General features: G+C 34.0%; 1 pseudogene; it reads left to right on the top strand.

Annotated features, from left to right (window-relative positions):
• Positions 1 to 788: 788 nt before the first annotated feature.
• LOC134377613 (G1/S-specific cyclin-E2-like) lies at positions 789 to 1,705 on the top strand (annotated as a pseudogene).
• The last annotated feature ends 3,230 nt before the right edge of the window (positions 1,706 to 4,935 follow it).

The raw sequence follows: 4,935 nt of genomic DNA, 5'->3' as shown, positions 1-4,935 counted from the left end.
ATAAAAACCAAGTATTGTTCTTATTTTTAGTGCTAAATTTGAAAAGATGTCCAAGTTTGCTAGAAAAAAATATTGAATCAAAATTAGAAGAGAAAATATAGATCCTTTTTTGAAACTCATTAAATGCCTATTAAAGGTTCAAAAACAAAGAAACTAAATAATATCATAAATGTTTTATCCTTTTGGGTAATTAGGTGATATAAGCAGAAGGAGTGATGTAAGAAAAGACTATATTGAAGAAGAGCTTTTGCTGAAATTTGTTACATATTATATCACCAGATGCTGCAGATATGGTGAAAACTAGGACATTGTCCAAATAGCCGACTGATTTAATATGTAAGAGGATGTTCTGCTTTTAGTGTATTCTTTGCATTCTTTTTTTTTTTTTTTTTCTACTTGTAAAAATTCATAAACTATCTTTCCAGGAGTTGAAACATTTCACTAGGAAAAAATAAATAAATAAAACTCTGGTGTATTAGTTATTTATGAACAGAGAATCTAATCATGAGAAATTCCCTTATAAAGACTGTTTCTTAAGTTTTTCCCCAGAAAATCTAATATGTATGTCTCAGATGTGTGCTCCCGATGGACAAAAACCAGGCAGCTTGTTTCTGAGTGCCTTTTATCGGCTCTGACACACCATTACTCCTGTTTCTTCAGAAGTAACAGAGAATGTAAATGAACAGTGCCTCACCTCACTATAATTAGTGTCCTTATCTAATGAAGATGCTGGGGGAGATCCGAGCTGTAGCGGGTCTGGCGAGGTTTCATACACCTGAAAGAAGAGAATGTCAAGACGCAGTAGCCGTTTACAAACAAGCTAAGCAGCAGCCCCAGCCCCAGCCCAGCCAGACGGAGTCCCCACAAGAAGCCCAGATAATCCAGGCCAAAAAGGAAAACAGCCCAGGATGTCAAAAAGAGAAAGGAGGAGAAGGTCACCAAGAAACAGCAGTATGAGATTAAGCTGGGGATGTTCAAAGGAGGTTTAGCTAAACATGTTTAAAAAAGAAAGCAAATATGTTCATGACAAGCATTTTGAAGTTCTGCATTCTGACTTGGAACCACAGACGAGGTCAATACTTCTAGACTGGCTTTTTAGAGGTATGTGAAGTATACACACTTCATAGGGAAACATTTTATCTCGCACAAGACTTTTTTGATAGATTTATGTTGACACAAAAGGATATAAATAAAAATATACTTCAGCTCATTGGAATTACCTCATTGTTCATTGCTTCCAAACTTGAGGAAATCTATGCTCCTAAACTCCAAAAGTTTGCTTATGTCACTGACGGTGCTTGCAGTGAAGAGGATATCTTAAGGATGGAACTCATTATATTAAAGGCTTTAAAATAGGAACTTTGTCCTGTAACAATCATCTCCTGGCTAAATCTCTTTCTCCAAGTTGATGCGCTTAAAGATGCTCCTAAAGTTCTTCTACCTCAGTATTCTCAGGAAACATTCATTCAAATAGCTCAGCTTTTAGATCTGTGTACTCTAGCCATTGATTCATTAGAGTTCCAGTACAGAATACTGGCTGCTGCTGCCATATGCCATTTTACCTCCATTGAAGTAGTGAAGAAAGCCTCAGGATGAAGTAAATTACATAAACACCTTCAGAAAAGGGGGACAGTTGTCACCAGTGTGCAGTGGAGGCATTATGACACCACCGAAGAGCACCGAAAAACCACCAGGAAAACACTAAAGAAGTTAACTAAGCAAGTTGGAATTGACCAAGTCCTGGGTAGAATTTCATACAACTGTACTACTAAAGTTTTACAGGATAACAGTGCTGTGATTGTCCTAGCCAATTCAGAGGTTACACTGCCATTTTTTGATTTTCAGAACCACTTAAAATTGGCACTAAAGAAGAAATTTGTTTAATTACTATATTAGCTGTTAAAGAAACAACAGGACTTGTTTATGAAGATGATTTCATTCCTAAGGTTACTGAATAGACGCTAGCCATGATTTATGCCATAGCAACTTTTTTTTGGATCCAGTGTTACTATGTTTATCTTGACAAACTAGGAATTTTATCATTGCAGTTTAGACTAGATAAGTGCTACCTTAAAGGGTACATTAAGTGATGTAGTACTTTGAATCTAGCTTTTAGATTCTCAAAATTCCTATTCTTGACTAGTGCAATTTGGTTCTTGAAAATAAAAATTTAATCTTGTTTAGGAAGGTTTAGTTTTGTAATAAGGTAACTAATTTATCTATAGCTGCTTTAGCAAGCTATTATAAAACTTGAATTTTTACAAATGGTGAAATATAACCTGTTTTTTAACTAGTTTATTTGTCTTGCCATAACATATTTTTTTAACTAGTGAGGCTTAGACAAACGTGTTGTCTAAACTGTGCTCTAAACAGTGGGAGTACCAAAGAAATTATCAACAAGACAAATGCGTGGCTTCTACTTGGGGCTTTATTTGACATATACTTGCTTTTGTAATAACCTTTTTGTATATCACAATTTGGGTGAAAAACTTAAGTACAGTTTCAAACTATTTATATAGGAAAGTCACAAGATATCCCTAAGAATTTTTTTTTTTTTTTTTTAAATTTTTAGTGTGACTAAGGCTTTATTTATGTTTGCAAAATTCTTAAGGTCCTTTTTAAATTCTTACATTATAAGGACAGTATCAAAGTGATAAAGCTTAACACTTGACCTAAACTTGTATTTTCTTAAATGTATACTGACTCCTAGAAATATATTTATTGAAAAAAAAAAAAAAAGACATAAGAACTTCCTGTATATAGACTAGCTACTTCTACATAAATATTTCAGTTTTTAAAAAATAAATTTCAGGGCTGGCCCCCATGGCTCACTCGGGAGAGTGTGGTGCTGATAACACCAACTCCACGGGTTCGGATCCCTATATAGGGATGGCCAGTTAGCTCACTGGCTGAGCGTGGTGCAGACAGCACCAAGCCAAGGGTTAAATCTCCTTACCAGTCATCTTTTAGAAAAAATAAATAAATAAATAAAATAATAGATAGATGTCAGGCTCAAAGTAGATTTAATTAGAAAAAATTATACTAGATTGCTAGTTTATTTTGTTATCAGATATGTGAATCTCTTCTCCCTTTGAAGAAATTATAACTTTAAGCTATTGTTACAGTATGAAGTCTTCTGTATAGTTTTTGTTTTAAACTAATATTTGTTTTAGTATTTTCTCTGAAAACACCACTAAATGTGTACATATGTATTATATAAACAATCTTTTAATACTATTTATTTTTAGCCCATTGTTTAAGAAATAAAAGTTAAAAAACTTTAAAAAAAAAAAAAAAAATAATGAAGATGCTGGGGATCTGCTTTGTGTGCTGTCTGAGCTCACAGCATATTTATTGGAGGGAAGGGCAGCATATTGTCATCAAGTCTGCTTAGTAACTGCTGCCACCCTGTACTATTTTAGAGAATTTGACTCATTCATAATTGAAGGTGACAAAAATAGAAACTACTGCTTTGGATTTTGAGTTACAACAAATGAAAGTGCTCTTAAATATACGATAATTTCTATATAATATAAATATTATAAAATCTATAAAAAATTATAAGAACCTCTCAAATTGTCAATTTTTTCCACGGAGGCTATAAAAATTAAACCAGGGGGGGAAAAAAAAGAAAAGAAAGAAAAAAGCAAACATGCAGATTTTGGCAGAACCTAAATACATAAACTTTTTGATAACCTACCTGACGTAGGTATATTTTCTTTTTTTGTACCACAGTAATGCAACTTTCAGTTTGGGATTTCCCATCTCTGCACTGTGGTTATTATTGCCACTCTTCACCATGAAATTTCTTCTTTTTTTCATCACCGTTTTCAGCTTCTCTGATGCTTCTTAAGTGTCACCCACAGATAGTGAAATGCGGTGTTCCTAAATCCCTCAAGCTTGAACTTCTGGATTCTTGCTCTTACCCCAATGACAACAACACAGTATTATACTAGCCCCCCATCCCCACCCTGCCCCTGGACCCTTCTCTATAGGTGTTGGATCTGCTCTAATACAGTAGCCACTACCTACCCAGAGGTGATTACTGAGCCCTACTCTATACTGTGATGTGCTATACTCTATATTGTACATATGTGCAATATATATGATGAGAATGTGGCTGTGAGGATACATATTATACATACCAAATGTACTGATATATATGCTGTAAGTATACAACATGGACCAAATTTTAAGCAATTAGTATAAAAAAGGAATGTAAAATATCTCAATCATTTTAATATTGATTATATGTTGAAATGAAACAATTTTGGATATATTGACTTAAATGAGTTATTTTAGTAAAATTATTTTTACCTGTTTTTTTTTCACTTTTTTAAATGTGGCTACTAGAAAGTTTAAAATTACCTATTGAACAGCCCTGGGTTAGAATATGAATTCCTGGATATATGTCCCTGTGATTTCAAACATTCCTTTCTGATTCTGAATTCTTTTGATATAGCTTGTTTTTTACTCAGATTTCTAATCCTACACAGCCTGCTATTTCACATGACCATACTGTAAACTCCAGAGGTTTTCTTAAACTTATATTCTTATATTCGGTAAAGGTGCATTGAATGACTATTTGGTGCCAGGTGGTATCAGGAACTGTAGATAAATTTGGAGCTGGAGTATATTCTGGAATCTGCAGGTACATCTGTGACTAGAGATGAGGGTATAAGGAGGAAGATTATGAGCTACAAGGTACCCAAGGTAGAGGAGCCCATCATGAAATGGCTGTGTGACATACTGTGGAATCCAGCTCTTCTACTGAAGGCAGTAGGTGGTCGTTGTGGAGTCTGAAATAATAGAGTGACGTACTCAGGTTTACATTTTTAGAAAAATCAGATGTTGCAGAAGAAGAAAAGAATTGAATAGCTGTCACAAAAATAAAAAAAAATTTTTTTGAAGGTTTGAATTGAAGTCACAGAAACA

The sequence above is a fragment of the Cynocephalus volans genome, chromosome 5, assembly GCF_027409185.1.
Source record: "Cynocephalus volans isolate mCynVol1 chromosome 5, mCynVol1.pri, whole genome shotgun sequence".
NCBI classification, from domain to species: Eukaryota; Metazoa; Chordata; class Mammalia; order Dermoptera; family Cynocephalidae; genus Cynocephalus; species Cynocephalus volans.
This window is presented reverse-complemented; position numbering and strand designations above follow the sequence as displayed.